This window comes from Macaca fascicularis, chromosome 1 (genome assembly GCF_037993035.2).
Source record: "Macaca fascicularis isolate 582-1 chromosome 1, T2T-MFA8v1.1".
Taxonomy (NCBI): domain Eukaryota; kingdom Metazoa; phylum Chordata; class Mammalia; order Primates; family Cercopithecidae; genus Macaca; species Macaca fascicularis.
In genome coordinates, this window is record NC_088375.1 from 32804339 (window position 1) to 32828649 (window position 24311).

General features: G+C 40.3%; 1 long non-coding RNA gene across 1 annotated transcript in view; it reads left to right on the plus strand.

The window, feature by feature from the left end:
• The window catches only part of LOC141408753 (uncharacterized), a 49038-nt gene that overhangs the window by 14511 nt on the left and 10216 nt on the right, over positions 1-24311 (plus strand). The window lies entirely within an intron of this gene.

A 24311-nucleotide genomic window follows, 5' to 3' on the forward strand; every position in this document is an offset into this window, starting at 1 on the left:
GGCAGTATGTTTTGTCTAAGAAAATGTTCTGCTTTGATTTTCAGAAGTTATGATTCTGTAACTATGATAATCTTGTAAAAGTGTTAACAATATAGATAAGTCATGGATTATGACCCACACAATTAATTCCTCACTGAGAAGGTTGGTAGGTTTTTAAATCAATGATCAAACTCTCTTATCCATTTTGTGAAGCAACCATAATTTTAACCTCAGGTTTTAACCAAGAACTAAAATAAAAAGAAAGCTTTAGACTATTTCTGTTTATAGATAGAAGTATAGGGATTGTAAATAAAATATTAGCAGATGGAGGGTCACTTTGTAATCTGCTAAGGAAATCCAAACAGGGCATGGGAATAAAGAGGTGAGTACAAAGACATTAAAGAGAAGCTCTACTCACTTCATTGTTTGGACTAGAGCATGCCCTGGTGAGATAATTAAATCAAGAAATGAAAGAGAAGAAGGTTGCAGACAACTATGAAGCTATGTTATTAGAATAATAGGTAGCACTGGGTCAGATAAGTGAATTTGAATGCCAAATAGTGGCATACCTTATGTCAGTGCCCAACACCTTATTTGGAAATAAAGTTGGATAAACCAGCTAAGTATAAAAATCAATCAATGGTATTTCAGAAGTAGTGAATGCAGTTTTAATAATCAGGAGAATTGGGGACAACCTATTTGCTTTGAGACCATAGAAAAGTCACTTAGCTTCTCTGTGAAATGGGGTGGCTCTTCTAGTTCAGCACTTCTCAAACTTTAATATGCATATGAGTCACCTGAAGATTTTTGTTAAAATGTGGATTTTGATTCAGTAGAGTCTGGGACTAGTCTGAGATTCTAATGAGGTGAGGCCAGTGCTACTGTTCTGTGGACCACACTCTGAATAGTGAGGATCTAGATGATCTCTATGTCTCTTCCAGTTGAATTAAACCTGGTTTTATAACATACTCTTTCACAAGCAATCAGCTAAATCAGCTAAAAACTTTGTATTATAAGAGTGAAGGAAAAACAATGACAAGAACTACTGTACTAAATAAGAAAAAAATCAAGAAATGTGGGCTCTCAAAAGAATGGATCTGGCAGTTAAGTTTGACTCAGTGACTCCGTGAGTAAGAGAAGCAGAGCCAAGGTAAAATCAGGGAATGAATCTCAGTCAAAAGAATGTGACCAGAGAGAGGGAAGATCAATGGAATACTTAGGAATCCTGTGCAACTGAAAGCCCTTAATGAAGCATCCCTTATACTGCAAAGGAGCAGAAGGAGTCAGAGCCCTGTCAGCCCTCTATCAGTTCCCTCTCAGTCTCCTAGCTTCTTTTAAAGAACATATTGTCACTGTGATCCTTGACATTCCCCCTAAATCACTTAGTTTCTCTAAAATGCAAAGACAGAAAAGGAGTTCATTTGTAAACCCATTATAGAGCATTCTGAAGAGCCATTCAGATGTTGACTGACAGTCTTTGGTTTAAGGCCAGGCACCAGGAGTAGAGGATCCACAACACAGGTCTCAGGCTTGTCTGAGAACTTGGGAGGGGAAGAAAAAGGTGAGGAGGACACTGTTGCGGGAAGTCAGGGACCCTGAATGGAGGGACCGACTGAAGCCATGGCAGAACATAAATTGTGAAGATTTCATGGACATCTATTAGTTCCCCAAATTACTACTTTTATAATTTCTTACATCTGTCTTTACTGCAATCTCTGAAAATAAATTGTGAAGATTTCATGGACACTTATCACTTCCCCAATCAATACCCTTGTGATTTCCTATTCCTGTCTTTACTTGGTAGTCTCTTAATCCCATCATCTTCGTAAGCTGAGAAGGATGTATGTCACCTCAGGACCCTGTGATGATTGCGTTAACTGCACAAATTGTTTGTAGAGCATGTGTGCTTGAACAATATGAAATCTGGGCACCTTGAAAAAAGAACAGGATAACAGCAATGTTCAGGGAACAATGGAAATGAGACTTTAAACTCTAACTGCTGGTGAGCTGGATGTAACAGAGCCATATTTCTCTTCTTTCAAAAACAAATAGGAGAAATATCACTGAATTATTTTTCTTAGCAAGGAACATCCCTGAGAATGAGAATGCACACTGAGGGTAGGTCTATAAGCGGCCCCCTTGGAGGCAGCCATCTTTTATGGTCGAAGCCTAAAGGATGAAATAAGCCCTGGTCTCCTGTAGCACTCCCAGGCTTATTAGGATGAGGAAATTCCCTCCTAATAAATTTTGATCAGACAGGTTGTCTGCTCTCAAACCCTGTCTCCTGATAAGATGTTATCAATGACAATGCGTGCCCAAAACTTCATTAACAATTTTAATTTTGCCCCATCCTGTGGTCCTGTGATCTCACCCTGCCTCTACTTGCTTTGTGATATTCTATTACCTTGTGAAGCATGTGATCTTTGTGACCCACACCCTATTTGTGCACTCCCTCCCCTTTTGAAAATTGCTAATAAAAACTTGCTGGTTTTATGGCTCAGGGAGCATCACATAACCTGCCGACATGTGATGTCTCCCCCGGACACCCAGCTTTAAAATTTCTCTCTCTTGTACTCTTTCCCTTTATTTCTAAAACCAGCCGAGATGCTTAGGGAAATAGAAAAGAACCCACATTAACTATTGGGGGCAGGTTCCCCCGATAGGACACAGCAAGATAAACACTCAAAATGCCTTCAAAATCAGAAATCTTCCCTATTGCATGTATTCATTGAAACATTAACTTCAGGTTCATGTCAATAATGTTTAGTAATCATTGGATATGAAGTAAAAATTTTATGGAGTTTATAAAGGCAGCATTGTGATTCAATGTAAAAAAGGAAGAAATCAATATTAGGCAGGTTGAGACCATCCAGCTAATTAGTGTTGGAGGTAGAACTCAGTCAGTTAGTGTGGGAAGAGATCTCAGGTCTCTTCATCCCCAGTCAGTGGGGCTCCCTCTACAGTGTTATATACCTAGCACCACATATATTTAAGTATATTGAACTTTGACTTTTCTCAAATACTCCACTAACCTTTTGTATTCATTATGATTATATATTTACAAGATGCTTTGCTTCATTATTTGATAGCAAAATGTTGTAGAAAGTAAATCATCTGCCATATTGGTGGGAGTGACTGTCATTGTTGGTTGCCAGTCCTAGAACACTTACTCTTTCTTCTTTGCTGACACATTTTCTTTGTCTTCCTCTGAGAATCTGCTTCCTTCAGCAGGGGCTGAGATCTTCTTAGCCTTAGGGCACTGAATCTTAATTGATCTAAGCTAGTTAATATAGTATCACTTGCCAAATGACTGTTGAACTGAGAGCATATGGTGAAATTGTGGCCAATGAGACACGAAAGGGTGTTGCTTATGCTTTAAAAAAGGCACACATTACAGAGCTATTCCCTTTTCTTCCTCTGGACTTTGCCTACTATGGGTGATGCCTGGAACTTGGAACCATGAGAATATATTTAATACAATGTGAGTAGTAGAGAAGAAAAAGGGAAAAGACCTGGATTCTTGATGTCACTGAGGCACCAAATCAACCAAATGCAGGACTGGTCTTCCCTCAGATTTTATCTGGGGTTTCTTTTATTAGCAGCCAAAAGCATCCCAACAGATATAGAATGACTGAGATTCACTCTGCCATAATTGGCATCAAATAACCAGGGTTGAAATCTCAACTGTATCACCAACTAGTTTTGTAACCTTGAATAAGTTATTTTATTTCCAAGAGCCTAACTCCTTATAAAAATACTTTATAAGGTAGAATTTCTAATATAAAATATAAAAACACCTGAAAATTATTATTATTACTATTCTATTTATTTATTTATTTATTTATTATTTTTTTTTGAGACGGAGTCTTGCTCTGTCACCCAGGCTGGAATGCAGTGGCCAGATCTCGGCTCACTGCAAGCTCCGCCTCCCGGGTTCACACCATTCTCCTGCCTCAGCCTCCCGAGTAGCTGGGACTACAGGCACCCGCCCCCTCGCCCAGCTAGTTTTTTTGGTAATTTTTAGTAGAGACGGGGTTTCACCGTGTTAGCCAGGATGGTCTCGAACTCCTGGCCTCGTGATCCACCCGTCTCGGCCTCCCAAAGTGCTGGGATTACAGGCTTGAGCCACCGCGCCCGGCCTACTATTCTATTTATTACTATTACATGTTATGTAAGAATAACAGCACCATAATCAGACTTCATCATAAGCAATCTGCAGTGAGAATGCTTTCAAGTCTTTCTCTGTTTCCAGGAAAATTACTGCATCCTGGGACATTTGTACCTCCCCTTTCTCCTAAGGGCACATGACAAAAAGTCAGGCTGGCTGTAGTTTGGAATGAGGGGAGTTCAATGGAATATGAAAGCAACATCTCCTGACAAGCAAAAGGGGGCTCATCAGATTGCTTTTGGGGCTAATGTTCCACGAGAGTATTTCCAGCATTTCACACACATATGTGGGGTTGCAACACAAACCAGGTAACTTTTCTCTCCATTTTCCTTTGCTTTGAGAAGTGGAGAGCTCACAAATTTCAGGTGAAAGGTCATGTCTTTGATGCATGGAAAAGAAATATATCTAGGAGCCCAACTGCACTGTATTGCTGAAAGCAGCAGTTCCCCAAGTAGAGATTTTTAAAGGGCTTTCTTCCATTTCATTGTTTCTGTCCTCCCTGCTCCCCTGGACAAGACCACTGTAAGTCTTTTCAGGCTGCTATAACAAAGTAGCTCTGTCCTCCCTACTCCCCTGTACAAGACCACTGTCAGTCTTTTCAGGCTGCTATAACAAAGTAGCACAGACTGCGTGGCATATACACAACAGAAATGTATTTTTCACAGTTTTGGAAGCTGGGAAGCTCAAGATCTGAGTGTTTGCATGATTGGGTTCTGGTGAGGGCCCTTTTCTAGGTTGTAGACTGCCTTCTTCTTGTTGTATCCTCATAGGATGAGAAGAGAGTGAGAGAGCTTTTTGTGGTTCAGGGTCCTTTTTATAAGGACACTAATCCCATTTGTGAAAGTTTTACCTATTTCCCTTTCAAAGGCTCCATCTCTCAATACCAAAACATTGGGAGTTAGGATTTCAACGTGAATTTTGGGAAGACATGAGCATTCGGTCCATTGCAACCTCTTCTTAAGCAGCCCCTAAACACTGCAGGACTTGCTTTGTTTACAGCTATAGTCATTTTATTACTCTTTTCTTTACAATAGTAAGGGCCAGAGGAGCTCTACATTTTGTATGTTGTTTGTATTAGAAATAGCCTCTTGTTTTGGGCTGAAAATAATGTTGGATGTGTATGACACCTGTGAGGACACTCTCACAGCTGTTTGTTGTGAAAGCTCTGGAGAGGATTGGCACTGGGTTTGGACTGCATAATGAGGAAGAGGGTCCCATGGGATCATTTCTTGACTCAGTTTCATCCCAGAGCTCACTGTTTTTTTTAAGTGGAAGATCAAGAAATAAGGAGCTGGGCCTATGGACATCTGCCTGGAGTGGTAGTTCCAAATTGGTATTTCTCCTCTGGAGGTTTAGTTTCAAATTTAATTAGCTAATTAATGGTGGTAAATTACCATTAATTACCACCATTAATTAATTAATGCTAAAGTGCTCTTACTAAACAAAGCACTAAGCATAATTTTAGGGCAGTTAATATCTGGTCTAACTATGAGGACCAATTTGGGAAAGAGATTTTTACAGTAATAACATAAATAATAATAATGGTTATTTAATGATTTGGACTGGAGCCTTCTCTTGGTCTGGAACATTGCCTTAGAGGAGCATCTTATACAGTCTCTAGTTTCCTTAGTGAAAAGATTTACTGAAAAGACTTCTTTTGCCAGAAGCATCCCTGGAGGAGGAAGACCTTGTGAGAGAGCAATAAGCGTATCTTTACAGTCTGGTGGGTAAGATAAAAAAGTAAACAAGCAGTTATTATCTAGGAAGACATACGCTGTGATAGGGAGTTATCCAAGGAACTGTGGGATCACAGGAGGGGGTCCTGGAAGTGTCCCAGTGGAGGTGAGAGCTCCTGGTAAGAGATGAGTAGGAGTTCCTCAGGCATAGATGAGAATGGGGGAGAGGTTTAGAAGGGCAAGTGTGTGTGTGTGTGTGTGTGTGTGAGAGAGAGAGAGAGAGAGAGAGACAGAGAGAGGGAGGGAGAGTGCAAGTGCAAAGGAGAATCTAACACATTTTGAAAACTGCAAGTTGAGTGTGTTTGGAAGGGCATCAAGAGATTGAATGAAATTTGAACACGTGCATTATCTTTCATCCCTGACAAAATTCTATTAAAGTGATGATCATAGGATTTTTTTTTTCTTGATATGGAGTCTTGCTCTGTCACTCAGGGTGGAGTGCAGTGGCATGATTTCTGCTCACTGCAACCTCCGCCTCCCAGGTTCATGCAATTCTCCTGCCTCAGCCTCCCGAGTAGCTGGGATTACAGGTGTGTGCCACCATGCCTGGCTAATTTTTGTATTTTTAGTAAAGACAGGGTTTCACCATGTTGGCCAGGCTGGTCTCAAACTCTTGACCTTGTGAATTGCCTGCCTCAGCCTCCCAAAGTGCTGGGAATACAGGCACAAGTCATCCCACCAGGCCAATAATATGGTTTTTAAAAATATATATAAATATAGGAACAAACAGGAAAAAGACAATAGTAACCAAATTTTTAGAAGCTAAGCCATAAATGGAAGACTGTCAACTGATTTGGCATACTGTAGAAAGTGGAATTTGAACCTTAAGTAAGCAGCGGACAAACTAAGTGGGAAGCTGATTTGAACCAGGGATTGCCCTGCAAAAATCTCAAGAAACAGAGATAAAGGACACTGTGGAATTAGATCTAAAGGAAGATGTAAAACCAGGAAGATTATTTCAAATCCCTTTTTCTGTTTGTTTGTTTTTGAGAGACTGAGTCTCACTCTGTCACTCTGTTGCACAGACTGGAGTACAGTGGCACAGTCATGGCTCACTGTAGTCTTGACCTTTTCAGCTCAAATGATCCTCCCATCTAGCCTCCCAAGTAGCTGGGGCCACAGGCACATGACACCACAGTCTGCTAATCTTTAATTTTTTAATTATTATACTTTAAGTTCTAGGGTACTTGTGCACATCGTACAGGTTTGTTACATAGGTATACATGTGTCATGTTGGTTTGGTGCACCCATCACCTCATCATTTACATTTGGTATTTCTCCTAATGCTATTCCTCCCCCAACCCTCCACCCTGCAACAGGTCCCAGTGCATGATGTTCCCCTCCCTGTATCCACTTGGTCTCATTGTTCAGCTCCCACTTATGAGTGAGAACATGTGGTGTTTGGTTTTCTGTCCTTGTGATATTTTGCTGAGAATGATGGTTTTCAGCTTCATCCATGTCCCTGCAAAGGACATGAACTCATCCTTTTTTATGGCTGCATAGTATTTTGTGGTGTATATATGCCACATTTTCTTTATCCAGTCTATTATTGATGGATATTTGGGTTGTTTCCAAGTCTTTGCTATTGTGAATAGTGCTGCAATAAACATACAAGTTCATGTGTTTTTATAGTAGCATGATTTATAATCCATTGGCTATATACCCAGTAATGGGATTGCTGGGTCAAATGGCATTTCTATTTTCAGATTCTTGAGGAATCACCACACTGTCTTCCACAATGGTTGGATTAATTTACACTCTCACCAACAGCATAAAAGTTTTCCTATTTCTCCACATCCTCTCCAGCATCTGTTGTTTCCTGACTTTTTAATGATTGCCATTTTAACTGGCATGAGATGATATCTCATTCTGATTTTGATTTGCATTTATCTGATGACCAGTGATGATGAGCACTTTTTCATATGTCTGTTGGCTGCATAAATGTCTTCTTTTGAGAAGTGTCTGTTCATATCCTTCACCCACTTTTTGATGCGGTTGTTTGTTTTTTCTGGTAAATTTATTTGAGTTCTTTGTAGATTCTGGATATTAGCCCTTTGTCAGATGAGTAGCTTGCAAAAATTTTCTTCCATTCTGTAGGCTGCCTGTTCACTCTGATGGTAGTTCTTTTGCTGTGCAGAAGCTCTTTGGTTTAATTAGATCCCATTTGTCCATTTTGGCTTTTGTTGCATTGGTTTGGTGTTTTAGACATGAAGTCTTGCCCATGCCTATGTCCTGAATGGTATTGCCTAGGTTTTCTTCTAGGGTTTTTATGACTTTAGGTGTAACATTTAAGTCTCTATTCCACCTTGAATTAATTTTTGTAAAAGGTGTAAGGAAGGGATCCAGTTTCAGCTTTCTACTTATGACTAGCCAGTTTTCCCAGCACCATTTATTAAATAGGGAATCCTTTCCCCATTTCTTGTTTTTGTCAGATTTGTCAAAGATCAAATGGTTGTAGATGTGTGGTATTATTTCTGAGGTCTCTGTTCTGTTCCATAGGTCTATATCTCTGTTTTGGTACTAGTACCATGCTGTTTTGATTAGGGTAGCCTTATAGTTAAGTTTGAAGTTAGGTAGCGTGATGCCTCCAGCTTTGTTCTTTTTGCTTAGGATTGTCTTGGCTATATGGGCTCTCTTTTTGGTTCTGTATGAAATTCAAAGTAGATTTTTCCAATTCTGTGAAGAAAGTCAATGGTAGCTTAATGAAGACAGCATTGAATCTGTAAATTACCTTGGGCAGTCTGGCATTTTCACAATATTGATTCTTCCTATCCATGTGCATGGAACGTTTTTCCATTTGTTTGCATTCTCTCTTATTTCCTTGAGCAGTGGTTTGTAGTTCTCCTTGAAGAGGCCCTTCACATCCATTGTAAGTTGGATTCCTAGGTATTTTATTCTCTTTGAAGCAATTGTGAATCATGAGTTCACTCATGATTTAGTTCTCTGTTTGTCTCTTCTTGGTGTATAGGAATGCTTGTGAGTTTTGCACATTGGTTTTGCATCCTGAGACTTTGCTGAAGGTGCTTATCAGCTTGAGGAGATTTTGGGCTGAGACGATGGGGTTTTCTAAATACACAATCACGTCATCTGGAAACAGAGACAATTTGACTTTCTTTTTTCCTAATTGAATACCCTTTATTTCTTTCTCTTGCCTGATTGCCCTGGCCAGAACTTCCAATATTCTATTTAATAGGAGTGATGAGAGCGGGCATCCTTGTCTGGTACCAGTTTTCAAAGGGAATGCTTCCAATTTTTGCCCATTCAGTATGATATTGGCTGTGGGTTTGTCATAAATAGCTCTTATTATTTTGAGATATGTTCCATCAATACCTAGTTTATTGAGTGTTTTTAGCATGAAAAGCTGTTGAATTTTGTTGAAGGCCCTTTCTGCATCTATTGAGATAATCATGTGGTTTTTGTCGTTGGTTCTGTTTATGTGATGGATTACATTTATTGATTTGCATATGCTGAACCAGGCTTGCATCCCAGGGATGAAACGGACTTGATCTTGGTGGATAAGCTTGCTGGATTCTGTTTGCCAGTATTTTATTGAGGATTTTCACATCGATGTTCATCAGGGATATTGGCCTAAAATTCCCTTTTTTGTTGTGTCTCTGCCAGGTTTTGGTATCAGGGTGATGCTGGACTCATAAAATGAGTTAGAGAGGATTCTCTCTTTTTCTGTTGATTGGAATAGTTTCAGAAGGAATGGTACCAGTTCCTCTTTCTACCTCTGGTAGAATTTGGCTGTGAATCTGTCTGGTCCTGGACTTTTTTGGTTGGTAGGCTATTAATTATTGCCTCAATTTCAGAACCTGTTATTGGTCTATTCAGAGATTCAAATTCTTCCTGGTTTAGTCTTGGGAAGGGGTATGTGTCCAGGAATTTATCCATTTCTTCTACATTTTCTAGTTTATTTGTGTAGAGGTGTTTATAATATTCTCTGATGGTAGTTCATATTTCTGTGGGATTGGTGGTGATATCCCCTTTATCATTTTTTATTGTGTCTATTTGATTCTTCTCTCTTTTCTTCTTTGTTAGTCTGGCTAGCAGTCTATCTATTTTGTTGATCTTTTCAAAAAACCAGCTCCTGGATTCATTGACTTTTTGAAGTGTTTTTTGTGTCTCTATCTCCTTCAGTTATGCTCTGATCTTAGTTATTTCTGGTCTTCTGCTAGCTTTTGAATTTATTTGCTCTTGCTTCTCTAGTTCTTTTAATTGTGATAGTAGGGTGTCAATTTTAGATCTTTTCCACTTTCTCTTGTGGGCATTTAGTGCTACAAATTTCCCTCCACACGCTGCTTTAAATGTGTCCCAGAGGTTCTGGCATGTTGTGTCTTTGTTCTCATTGGTTTCAAAGAACACCTTTATTTCTGCCTTCATTTTGTTATTTACCCAGTAGTCATTCAGAAACAGGTTGTTCAGTTTCCATGTAGTTGCACAGTTTTGAGTGAGTTTCTTAAACCTAAGTTCTAATTTGATTGCACTGTGGTCTGAGAGAGAGTTTGTTGTGGTTTCCATTCTTTTATATTTGCTGAGGAGTGTTTTACTTCCAATTATGTGGCCAATTTTAGAATAAATGTGATGTGGTGCTGAGAAGAATGTATATTCTGTTGATTTGGGGTGGATAGTTCTGTAGTTGTCCATTAGGTCTGCTTGGTCCAGAGCTGAGTTCAAGTCCTGGATATCCTTGTTAATTTTCTGTCTCACTAATCTGTCTAATATTGACAGTGGGGTGTTAAAGTCTCCCATTATTATTGTGTGGGAGTCTAACTCTCTTTGTAGGTCTCTAAGAACTTTCATTATGAATCTAGGTGCTGCTGTATTTGGTGCTATATATTTAGGGCAGTTAGCTCTTCTTGTTGAATTGATCCCTTTACCATTATGTAATGGCCTTCTTTGTTTCTTTTGATCTTTGTTGGTTTAAAGTCTGTTTTATTGGAGTACAACCCCAGCTTTTTTTTTTTTTTTGCTTTCCATTTGCTTGGTAGATCTTCCCCCATACCTTTATTTTGAGCCTATGTGTGTCTTTGCATGTGAGATGGGACTCCTGAATACAGCACACATACCTGACAAAAACAAGTAATGGGGGAAAGGATTCCCTATTTAATAAATGGTATTTGGAAAACTGGCTAGCCATATGTAGAAAGCTGAAGCTGGATCTCTTCCTTACACTTTACACAAAAATTATCTCAAGATGGATGAAGGGTCTTGACTTTTTATCCGATTTGCAAGTCTGTGTCTTGTAATTGGGCATTTAGTCCATTTACATTTAAGGTTATTATTGTCATGTGTGAATTTGATCCTGTCATTATGATGCTAGCTGGTTATTTCACCCATTAATTGATGCAGTTTCTTCATAGCATCAATGGTCTTTACAATTTGGCATGTTGTTACAGTGGTTGGTACTGGTTGTTCCTTTCCATGTTTAGTGCTTCCTTCAGGAGCTCTCGTAAGGCAGGCCTGGTGGTCACAAAATCTCTCAGCATTTGCTTGTCTGTAAAGGATTTTATTTCTCCCTCACTTATGAAGCTTAGTTTAGCTGGATATAAAATTCTGGGTTGAAAATTCTTTTCTTTAAGAATGTTGAATATTGGCCCCCACTCTCTTCTGGCTTGTAGGGTTTCTGCAGAGAGATCCAGCGGATTCCAGTTCAGTAGGGGAGACCTTAACCCAGTGGCACTAGAGGAATTAAAGACACACACATGGAAATATAGAGATGTGAAGTGGGAAATCAGGGGTCTCACAGCCTTCAGAGCTGAGAGCCCTTTACAGAGATTTACCCACATATTTATTAACAGCAAACCAGTCATTAGCATTGTTTCTAAAAATATCAAATTAACTAAAAGTATCCCTTATGGGAAATGAAGGGATGGGCCAAATTAAAGGAATAGGTTGGGCTAGTTAACCGGAGCAAGAACATGCCCTTAAGGCACAGATCGCTCATGCTATTGTTTGTGACTTAAGAATATCTTTAAGCGGTTTTCCACCCCAGGCAGGCCAGGTGTTCCTTGCCCTCATTCCCGTAAACCCACAACCTTCCAGCATGGGCATTAAGGCCATTATGAACATGTTACAGTGCTGCAGAGATTTTGTTTATGGCCAGAGTTGGGGCCAGTTTATGGCCAGATTTTTGGGGGCTTGCTCCCAACATGTCCCCCTTCTCTGATTAGCAAAGAGATAAAAGCAAGGGCAGCTTTGTCACGGTTAGCTACTTCTCACAGGAGTTGGGATCTGCATCTGTAGACTATACAAAGACAAACAATATAGATTAAAAGCACAGTCATCATTGAAATAACAGAACTTCCAAGTGTTTTTATCCATTTTAATGGGTTACTAGCTGCTAATTTGTCTGCAGCTCCTTTAAGCACTCCAGTTCCTGGCATTAATGTCAGGTGTGCCTGGGATGCTTTAAATATTTGTTCTTGAATTTTGCTATGTCCCAAAACAAGTTTGTACAGTGTCCTTCTAAATGCTTTTTTATTCTTTCCCAAATTTTGATCTTATTAAGAAAATTTAATAGTTTCCACAAATCCTTATGTTAAGCTCCTAGAGTGGGCCATATCATCTGAGGTTGAGGTGCCACTATACTGCCATGGTTCCAGATAATAGGAACTTTTGCCATACTTCTTATTATATCTACCTTCTGACCATTTTGTTCAGATCAGCTGAACATAGTGTGATCGTGGCAGGCAGACTGAGAGGTGCAATTCAAACTCAACTTCCCCTTAGGGGAACAATTATTAATGATTCCATAGGAATCGTTGTGCAGCACCTCTGCCTATTCTACAAAGCATTTGTCCTAAACAAGTATGTTTATTTTTTCTAAGTGGGTCCAATCCTGTTTATAAATAGGTTTTTGATGGTGGTATGCCTCAATTATAGGAGCAGATTTATTATAGTAAATACTGAGATCAGAAAGCATGTGTAACTGTGTCATAGAGTGATTGCACCTGGCATTATTACCAGCCCTTATTGAAGGAATACTCACGGCAGTGGTGATAACCGTTATCATAGCTACCATTAAATTATTCATTGTGACTGGTTATCCTGCTTCCCTCAAGTTTTCTTCCACCATCTGTGACAGCTTCTTGTTCTGTCCCCAGGTGGGTGGCTGTGTTCAACAGGTGTTGTTTGTGACAGTTGGGGTCCTCCTCAGTGCCAGTCTTGACACAGCTGCAACTAGGGGGTCCTCGGGATCCTCCCGGAGTCTCTTCCTCAGCATCTGGCTCATGATAAGGTTTCAGGTGTCTTGATGTATCCAAATCGGCTGTTGATTTTGGCCTGGAGAAATACAACCTCTACCCCAAGTTATTATTTTACCTATTTCCCAACTTTTTGTTATTGGATCTCTCCACCAAATCAGGTGTTCTGTTTCTGTCTTTACAGCTGGTTTCTGTAGATGCTATTCAGGTGCTGATAACATCTGGCCTTTGGGCAGGCTCAAAAAAATTAAAGTTAATCATGCTAGGTTCAGTTGCATCTGTGGGGTTCCATATTCTCTCTCTCCCTTCTGCTTTTGCAACTGCTGTTTTAGGGAGAACTTCATTCTTTCCACTATGGCTTGTCCTTGAGAATTGTATGGGATACGAGTAATGTGTTTAATATTCCACATAGAGAAAAATGTAGCTATAGCTTGGCTAGTATAGCCTGGGGTATTATCTGTTTTAATAAAAGCTAGAATGCCCATCACCACAAAACACTGCAAAAGATTGTTTAACACAGGCAGAAGACTCTCCTGTTTGGCGTGTAGCCCAGACAAAGTGACAAAATGTGTCCACACACACACATACATAAGCTAGTCTCCCAAACGAGGGAACATGTGTGACATCCATTTGCCAAATAGAGTTAGGTTCCAATCCTTGAGGACTAACTCCTCCTGTAAAAGATGAGGAAGGTACCATTTGGCAAGTTAGGCATCGCTGGATAATAGCTTTAACTTCTTTCCAGGTAATGCTGTATCTGTGTTTGAGACCAGAGGCATTAACGTAGGTTAAATTGTGAAAGTGTCTGGCATTAGATATTGCATTAGCAACTAGATGATCAGCCATTTGATTCCCTTCAGTCAAAGGTCCTGGAAGAGGTTTGTGAGCTCTAATGTGAGTGATGTAAAAAGGGTGCATTCTACTCTTAATTTCTCTTTGCAATTGGGTAAATAAAGTCATCAGTTGTTCATCTATATGAAATCATAACTGAGAATTTTCAATTAGCTGTGTGGAGTGAACCACATATGAAGAATCAGAAATCACATTAATAGGCATATCAAAAGCAGTCAATACCTCAATTACAGTTACAAGCTCCACTTTTTGAGCTGAAGTATAAGGCGTCTGGAAAACTTTAGTTTTTGATCCAGAATAAGAAGCTTTACCATTACTAGACCCATCTGTAAAACAATGAAAATGTTTAGCAGGCTGCAGGTTGTTAACTGCAGGAATTGTAAATACAAACCATTCTCAGTCTTGCTCAGCTAAAGGGATAGTAAAGAAACAGTCTTAAATTTATGACTATTAAAGGCTATTTTTTTTTGAAATTATAGCAGGAGAAGGCAATCCTGGCTGTAATGCTCCCATAGGTTGTATAACTGAATTGATGGCTCTTAAGTCAGTTAACTTTCTCCATTTTCTTGATTTTTTCTTAATTATGAAAACTGGAGAATTCCAAGGAGAAAATGTTGGAACTATGTGTCCATTTTCTAATTGTTCAGTAACTAATTTCTCTAAAGCCTCCAGTTTCTCTTTACTTACTGGCCATTGTTCTATGTAAATTGGCTTATGTGTTAACCATTTTAAAGGTATAGGTTCTGGAGGCTTAACAATGGCCGCCATCAAAAATTATTTCCTAATCTTTGGCGGGAACTTTGTTTTTCTGCTTGAAGTGGTTGTTTCAAACCTTGCAAATTTTTTTCTAGTCCCATACCAGGGACATACCCCATTTCATACATTGTATTTTGACTTTGAGGGCTAGATAATTGTTCTGGAATTAGAACTTGTGCTCCCTATTGTTGTAATAAATCTCTTCCCCATAAATTTATAGGTACAGAAGTTATAATTGGTTGAATAGTGCCAGGTTGCCCATCCTGCCCTTCACAATGAAAAATATAACTACTTTGATATACTTCAGGGGCTTTACCAACTCCAACTATGTTAAATTGAGCAGATTGAATTGGCCACGTGGATGGCTAGTGCTGTAGAGAATGATTGAAATATCCACTCCTGTGTCTACCAAACCTTTAAATTTCTTTCTTTGAATAGTTATTTCATAGGTAGGACATTTTTCAGTAATTTGATTTACCCAATAAGCTGCTTTGCCTTGTTTATTTGTGCTTCCAAATCCTCCTGTTCGTTTAATTTCACTTTTTCCCAGTCCCACGTACAGCACAATCAGGGGCTGTACTATGCGCCCTCCTGGCTCTGCTTGCCAGGGAACAGAAGTAGATATGACAATTTGAATTTCCCCATTGTAATCTGAATCAATGACTCCTGTATGTATTTGTACCCCTTTTAAACTCAAACTAGACCTTCCTAAAAGTAATCCTATTGTCCCTGCTGGCAAGGGTCCACAGACTCTGTTGGGACCTTTTGCAGGGGTTCCCCAGGCAGAAGGCTCACAGCTTTTGTGCAGCATAAATCTACTGTGGCATTACTAGCTGTGGCAGGGGACAGATATTGTACAGGGGCGAGGGAATGGCCTGAGCTGGAAATGCCACAGTTTAGAATGGGGCCTGGGATGAGCCCCTCATGGCGTTTCCCAAAATCGGGTTCTCATCTTTATCAAACTTAGAGTGACACTGACTAGCCCAACATTTTCCTTTTTTGCATTTTGGACATATTTCAGGATGATCAGTTTTCTTTTTTCCCCTACCTGGCGGCCTGACTTGCTGATTTTTTCTACATTCTTTTTTAGTATGACCATGCTTCCCACAGTTACAACAAGCTCCAGAAAAAGGGGTATTTCCTTTATCCACTCTCAGTCCTGCCATTGCCTGTGCCAACAAAGTGGCTTTATGCAGACTACCTCCAATACCATCACAGGCCTTGATATAATCAAGTAAATGTGCTTTCCCTCTGATAGGTTGCAGAGCGGCCTGGCAATCGGGATTAGCATTGTTGAAAGCTAATAACTGCAACACTATATCCTGAGCAGCCGAATCTGCAATCATCTTTTTAACAGACTCCTGTAACTGAGCTGTAAAATCAATGTATGGTTCTCTGGGTCCCTGTTTTATAGCACTAAAGGAAGGGTATTTTTCTCCACCTGAAGTTGTGCATCTAAACCAGCCCAGTCGCCAACCCCCAAAAGTTGGTCTGCAGTTACATTAATTTGAGGCTGGGCCTGGGCATTGTGAGCAGCCTGAATGGAAGTTTCATCTGCCCACCAAGTTTTAAATTGTAGGAACTGAGCAGGAGTTAGACAAGCTTGAGTAAGAGCATCCCAGTCAGTAGGAATCATCCGACTGGAAACAGTAACATTCTTTAACAGTCCCATTACAAAAGGAGAACCTGGTCCATACTCACTTATAGCTTGTTTTATTTCTTTGAGTAATTTAAAAGGAAAAGGCTCAAATGTAGCTGAAATATTTCCCTGTTGATCTGGGGGGTGTATTCTAACAGGGAACTGCCAAGCCTCTAAATAACCCTCTTGTCTAGCTTGCTGAATTCCTGCCTGAATGAAACTAAGAGCGGTTGCTCAAGGTGCTGCTCAAACAGTCACTGGGGCAACTACTTTTCACCCAGTGTCCTCCAGAAAAGAAAGATCTGGGGGGTTATTTTCTTCAAAATAATAATGAGGGGGTGCAGAAGGGTAGGGATGAACCTCTCCTTCCTTTGCCACTTTAGCTTTAGCTGGTAAATAAACATACTCTGTAACCTCTTCTGTTACTTTGCTATGCTCTTGTTCCTCCTCATTATCAGTGTGAAAAAGTTGCAAGGTGAAATGAACCAGACCCCATACGTGTCCCATTGTTACCCTGATGCTTCCAAGCTCCCCTTCTTACTCACCATGGGGATTGCTTTAAGAGTACTTGGGTATCCTCCAGCTAGTTTTCCATTCCAACCATCGCTCTGGCGACTCTTCAACCTGGATTTGAGCCCCCACGAATGGACACCACTTGCCGAGATCAGCTTGGTTGGGGAGACCCTAACCCAGTGGCACTAGAGGAATTAAAGACACACACATGGAAATATAGAGGTGTGAAGTGGGAAACCAGAGGTCTCACAGCCTTCAGAGCTGACAGCCCCGAACAGAGATTTACCCACATATTTATTAACATCAAACCGGTCATTAGCATTGTTTCTATAGATATTAAATTAACTAAAAGTATCCCTTATGGGAAATGAAGGGATGGGACAATATAAGGAATAGGTTGCGCTAGTTAACTGGAGCAGGAACATGCCCTTAAGGCACAGATCGCTTATGCTATTGTTTGTGGCTTAAGAATGCCTTTAAGTGGTCTTCCCCCCTGGCCGGGCCAGGTGTTCCTTGCCCTGATTTCCTTAAACCTACAACCTTCCAGCATGGGCATTAGGGCCATTATGAACATGTTACAGTGCTGCAGAGATTTTGTTTATGGCCAGTGTTGGGGCCAGTTTATGGCCAGATTTTGGGGGGCTTGCACCCAACAAGATTCGCTGTTAGTCTGATGGGCTTCCCTTTGTGGGTAACCCGACCTTGCTCTCTGGCTGTCCTTAACATTTATTCCTTATTTCAACCTTGGTGAATCTGATGATTATGTATCTTGGGGTTGCTCTTCTCAAGGAGTATCTTTGTGGTGTTCTCTATATTTCCTGAACTTGTATAATGGCCTGCCTTGCTAGTTTGGGGAAGTTCTCCTGGATAATATCCTGAAGAGTGTTTTCTAATTTGGTTCCATTCTCTCTGTCACTTTTAGGTACACCAATCAAATGTAGATTTGGTCTTTTCACACAGTCCCATATTTCTTGGAGGTTTTGTTCATTTATTTTCACTCTTTTTTCTCTAATCTTGTCTTCTTGCTTTATTTCATTAATTTGATCTTCAATCACTGATATCCTTTCTTCTGCTTGATCGAATCAGCTACTGAAGCTTGTATTTGTTTCAAGAAAGTTCTTGTACTGTGGTTTTCAGCCCCATCATGTCATTTAAGCTCTTCTTTACACTGGTTATTCTAGTTAGCCATTTGTCTAACCTTTTTACAAGGTTTTTAGCTTCCTTATGGTGCGTTAGAACATGCTCCTTTAGCTTGGAGAAGTTTGTTATTACCAACCTTTTGAAGCCTATTTCTGTCAACTCATCAAACTCATTCTCCATCCAGTTTTGTTCCCTTGCTGGCGAGGAGTTGTATTTCTTTGGAGGAGAGGAGGTGTTCTGGTTTTTGGAATTTTCAGCCTTTCTTCTCTGGTTTCTCCCCATCTTTGTGGTTTTATCTAGCTTTGGTCTTTGATGTTGGTGATGTACGGATGGGGTTTTGGTGGGGATGTCCTTGTTGTTGATGCTGATGCTATTCCTTTCTGTTTGCTAGTTTTCCTTCTAACAGACAGGCCCCACAGCTGCAGGTCTGTTGGGGTTTGCTAGAGGTCCACTCCAGACCCTGTTTGCCTGGGTATCACCAGTGGAGGCTGCAGAATAGCAAATATTGCTGCCTGATCCTTCCTCTGGAAGCTTTGTCCCAGAGGGGTACCTGCCTGTATGAGGTGTCTGTTGGCCCCTACTGCGAGGTGCCTCCCAGTCAGGCTACATGAGGGTCAGGGACCCACTTGAGGAGGCAGTCTGTCTGTTATCGGAGTTTGAACACCATGCATGCTGGGAGAACCACTGCTCTCTTCAGAGCTGTCAGGCAGGGAAGTTTAATTCTGCAGAAGTTGTCTGCTGCCTTTTGCTCAGATACACCCTGCCCCCAGAGGTGGAATCTAGGAAGGCAATAGACCTTGCTGAGCTGCAGTAGGCTCCGCCCAGTTCAAGCTTCCCTGCCGCTTTGTTTACACTGTGAGCATAGAACCGCCTACTCAAGCCTCAGCAATGGCAGATGCCCCTCCCACTCTCCCACTGCCAAGCTCCAGCATCCCAGGTCGATCTCAGACTGCTGCGTTAGCAGTGAGCAAGGCTCTGTGGGCATGGTACCCACCAAGCCAGGCACAGAAGCGAATCTCCTGTTCTACCAGTTGTGATAACCATGAGAAAAATGCAGTATTTGGGTAGAAGTGTACTGTTCCTCCAAGTACAGTCACTCATGGCTTCCCTTGGCTAGGAAAGGGAAATCCCCCAACCCCTTGTGCTTCTCAGGTGAGGCGATGCCCCACCCTGCTTCAGCTCACCCTGTGTGGGCTGCACCCACTGTCCAACCAGTCCCAGTGAGATGAACCAGGTACCTCAGTTGGAAATGGAGAAATCACCCATCTTCTCTGTTGATCTTACTGGGAGCTGTAGACTGGAGCTGTTCCTATATGGCCATCTTGAAAGTGACCCTGTAATTTTTAATTTTTTTGTACAGGTGGGGTTTCACTGTTTCCAAGGTTGGTCTTGCACTCCTGGGCTCAAGGGATTCTCTTGCCTCATCCTATCAAAGGGAGGGAATAGAGGCATGAGCCACCACACCTGTCCTCAAGTTCTTATAAAGAAAGATTTGGACTCCCAAATTATTTCTCCTTTGTATAATAAGATGACTTCCCACTTCCACTTGGACAGAAGACTGGAGGATTATTTTCTCAAGGGAATAAATTAGATGTCATGTAGAGTTGGGTATGGGAATATCATATGGAAAATGTGGTGAGTTAGCAAAAGTTTACATATTGAAATTGAGACACCCTAAGTCTGCGTCTCCTAACAGGCTCTTAGAATTTTAATAGTGATATCTTTATACTTGAGAAGGAGATTAAAAGAGCCTTCTCTGGAAATATGACTAACCCAAGAAAAATGATCTAAAGTTATTAACATCAGGGCTTCCCCAGGGAGCCCAGTGAGATATCAAAAATGAAGATTACAAGTTCATCCATAGACTGAGAGCTCCCAATCAACTTCTTTGAACACCAAAGATCGGCTGAGAAAAGTTACAAATATAAAAGATAGAGATAAAAACAAACAGAAATAAGCAGCTTAGACAAGGTAGAGAACAAAGGAAGAAAAACTTAAATAATATATTACTATTAATATCCAGGGAGAGGCAAAAGAAGGTACTGCTTCAAAGAAACAGGAATATGATGCTATAAAAATAACACCCAGAGAACAAAAAGAGAGCTCTTGTAAATTAAAGGAGTAAAAGTAGAAATAAAAATTTCAATAGAAGCTTTGGAACATAAGATTAATGAACTCTCCCAGAAAGAAGAACATAAAAGCAAAAGGAAATAGGAGAGAAAAGATTTTAAAAACTATCCATCATCCAAATAAAAATTTCCAGACAGAGAGAAAAGATAAATTGAAGAGAAGGAAAGTATCAATAATTAAATCAGAAAATTTCTTAGAACCAAAAGACATGAGTACCAGAGTTCTGTACAATGAATGAAAATAAAACCACATAGAGGGTCATCACTGTGCAATTTCAGAATAACACAAATAAAAAATGGAAATCTACAATTTTTGAGATGGGGAAAAGATGTCATACAAAGGATCAAGATTCAGAATTACATCAGACTTCTCCTTATCAACACTGAAAATTGGAAGGCAATGGAATGATGCCTCCAAAATACAGAGGGACAGCAGTACAACTTAAAACTCTCTAACAGCCAAATTCCTACTTAGGGTAAAATAAAGACATTTTGAGATATGAAACATTTAAAAAAACCTGGTAAAAAGGATCCAGCAACAGAGAGAGATGAGTGGCATCCCCATGATGATGGCGAGCAGAGTTAACAAGATGAACAGTCTTGTAATATAGTTGGAGAGCTGGAAGCTCAGGATGGAGCCGGTTAGAAGGCTTCAGGATGGTTTCTTCAAGAAAGAGAAATTGATAGAAAATTGATAGGATACCTAATATACCAAGAGGGGTTGTACAATTGGTGGAAATATGAATGAAGACCATGAGTCTACTCCTAGACACAGAGATTCCAATCAGCTGAATTACTGGTAAGTATACAGAAAAAACTAAAGATGCACTCATAAAAATCTAAGCAAATAAACAAAAGACAACTAACTCCAAGGAAACCAGAAAGTTGTGCAAGAAATGAAAAGTCATTATAGTACATTACATGGCTCAGTTACAAAACATGTTTACATAGTCATCGTAATATAAGCAAGTAATATTTATGCTACCAAAATTCTAAATTACAAGTAGGATGGAGAGATGGAAAGTGTATGCTGGGAACAGGGATATATGTGAAAGAGAACATCCCATCCTCATCTCCTACAGTAGAAAATCAATAGGTTACATCTAATAATGGAAAAATCAGGAAGTAGTAATATAGTGATGGTCTTTATCAAGATAGGAAACACAGGGGAGAGGAATTATGAGGGCTGTAATAAGATGTATTGTTGAATTGTGGGTTTTGAGATATCTGTGAAACAACCAAGTGGAGATGTCTACTAGGCAGTTGGCCTTATGGGTCCAGTGCCAACTAGCCTGAAGAAAGGTTCTTGGAAAGAATTAAGTCCTACATAAAATTATTTGCATGACGATTTTTCTCAATTATTTCCCAGAATGATTGATAACTACTCACATTCTAGATACATAGGAGAGAAGTCCATTGATGATATACAGGTCATACCTAAGGGCACTAGAGCTTAATGTCCTTGCAGAAGCAACTGAGAAGCGCTGATCAATACAGTGGGAAATAGAGTTTGAAGTCATTGTCTGTATTGTCTGGGGAGTAGATGAAACTGGAAGAGGGCCAAGGATAGCTGCTAGGGGACACTAACAGTTTAGAGATGGGCAGGGCAAGAGGAAACTACAAAGAGATGAAGGAGTAATAAGAAATACAAGAGAACATGGCAACTAGAAGATACAGAAGGGATTTTGAAAGAGAAGGTACATGGGAGGTGCCAACAGCTGCAGAGAAGTTACATGAAGTAAGGACTATAAGGGGGCCATTGATTTTTACCTGTAAGGAAGTTGTGAGTGACCTTAGTTGAAGCAGTTTGTTGGAGTAGCTGGTATTCAGAAGCCAGATTTCAGTGTACTTGGAACCCAGTAATTAGTCAGCTGAAACTAGCTGTTTCTTAATGCCCATCTCTGAATCGAAGCTAACACTTCATTCATGCTCTAAGTCACACATAGGAGAGAACTGTGTTTTCACCCAGGAGACCACTGAGACACAAAATATTGGGTTTCCACAACAAATTCATGAGAACATTTCTAGGAATTCGTGAACCCTGGCCAATCTTTTTATTGCATTCTTTAGATTAGTTATTTTTATGTGTGTGTGTGTGTGTGTTTTTTTTTTTTAATGTGAAAGCTGACATGGGATGAGTCCTAAACTGACCAGGGGAAGAGTGTGTTGCATTACCTTGTCATTTAAGTAATCTCTCAGCATGGGTAAAGAACTTCAGCTAGAAAAGTAAGAGCTTCCCTGTAATAGACTAGGTGCTATTCATCTGTCACTGAAACTTTGGGTGGTATGACATTACTGCTCCATATATCTGTCATTATTTATTGTTCATTCATTTATTCAAAGTCTCCCCTTTGTTCACCAGGGATAAGTCCCAAAGCTCCCAATGGATGCCTAAAACTGTGGATAGAAGAGACTTTCATATATACAATGTTTATTTTACTGTACATGCATGCCTATGATAAAGTTAAATTTATAAATTAGTCACAGTAAGAGATTAACAACAACAATAATAAAATAGGACAATTATAACAATATGACAGCATCACTACTCTTGCACTTTGGGGCCATTATAAGTAAAATAAGAATGACCTAAACACAAGCACTGTGATACTGAGACAGTTAATCTTATCACTGAGACAGCTACTAAGTGGACAAATGGTCAGGTAGTATGTACAGTGTAGATACACTGGACAAAGGGAGGACTCATGTCCTGGGTGGGATGGAGGGAGACAGGGCTAGATTCCATCCCTCTACTCAGAATGGTAAGTGATTTAAAACTTATGAATTGTCTATTTTTGGGATTTTCCATTTAATATTTTCAGATCATAGGTAATACTAAAGCCATGGAAACAAAACTACAGAGAAGGGAAAACTGTATCCTAGGAGTTACAGAGATAAAACATGGAGCAAATATGAATCATGCTCTCAAGAAGTTTATAGCAAAGGGATGGTTCATGAGCCCAAGTAGCACTGGTACAAGGTAAAAAGGGCTAGAGAACCTTCTTCTTCTGGAGGGTCTTCTATCCAAATCAGCCATACATGGGAGGACTAAAGTGGGGTGGGGTCTCCTAGGAAGTATATTGTTTTGCCTTGACATTGTCCCTCATTTAACCTAAGTGTTACCTCAGTTTTTCCAGAGTGGTATGGGTTGTGAACTCTCAGCCTACAGGATTGCTTTCAAATAGTGTAGCTGTGCCTCATATGTAAAGAGAGGGTGAATTGGAGGCTCCATCTGAAGCTTGTTTTTGGAGTTTGTTATAACGCTCCCTCCCCAAAGGATAGCAAACAAACAAACAAACAGTTTTTCCTACTCTCCACTTTCACATTCAATACAACACAGTACCTCTGTTTACCAAAATGTGTGGGGATTTCTTTGCACATACAACCAAGCAATTCTGTAGTAGATTCTCCAGTAGACACCAGGTGGGTGTCCTACAGTTTAACTAAATTCTGATTATCTACCTGGAGATAGCGTCAGATCTCACAGGTTGAGGGCTCAGTCCCACAAGACTGCCTCCACCCTTGAGATACTAGCATGGCCTGTTGCTTCTAATCATCTGGCTTTCAATAGGGATTCCCATAATCCCCTCTTTGAGTGCTAGAGTGGCTCACATAACTCAGGGAAACACTTTACTCATGTTACCCATTTATTATAAAGAGTATTACAAGGAATACAGACAAACAGCTAGTAGAGAGATGCACGGGCAAAGTTTAGAAGAAGGGGCACTGACCATTGCTCCCAGGCCCTCTCTGGGTGTGCCACCCTCCAAGAAGCTTCATGTGTTCAGCTATCCTGAAGATCTCTGAAACCAGTCCTTTTGGGTTTTTAATGTAGGCTTCATTAAGTAGGCATGATTGATTAGATTATTGGCCACTGGTCACCAATTCAACCTTCAGTGCTTCCTCCTCTTCCCAGAGATTAAGGGGACTGATTTTCTAATTAGGCCATGGTCTTTCAGGTGACTAGCCCCCATCCTGAAGCTCTCTAGGTGCCCCCAGCTACCAGGCATCTCAGCATACAAAAGACACTCACCACACCAGAGATTTCCAAGGGTTTTAGGAGATGAATGTCAGGAAATAGGATGAAGACCAAATATGTATTTCACAATGGCATACTTCCTACAAAGGAATTATAAACTGGGGTGCATGAGTTTGGTGATACTCCTGATCTGCTGGGTGCTCAAAGAGTGTATC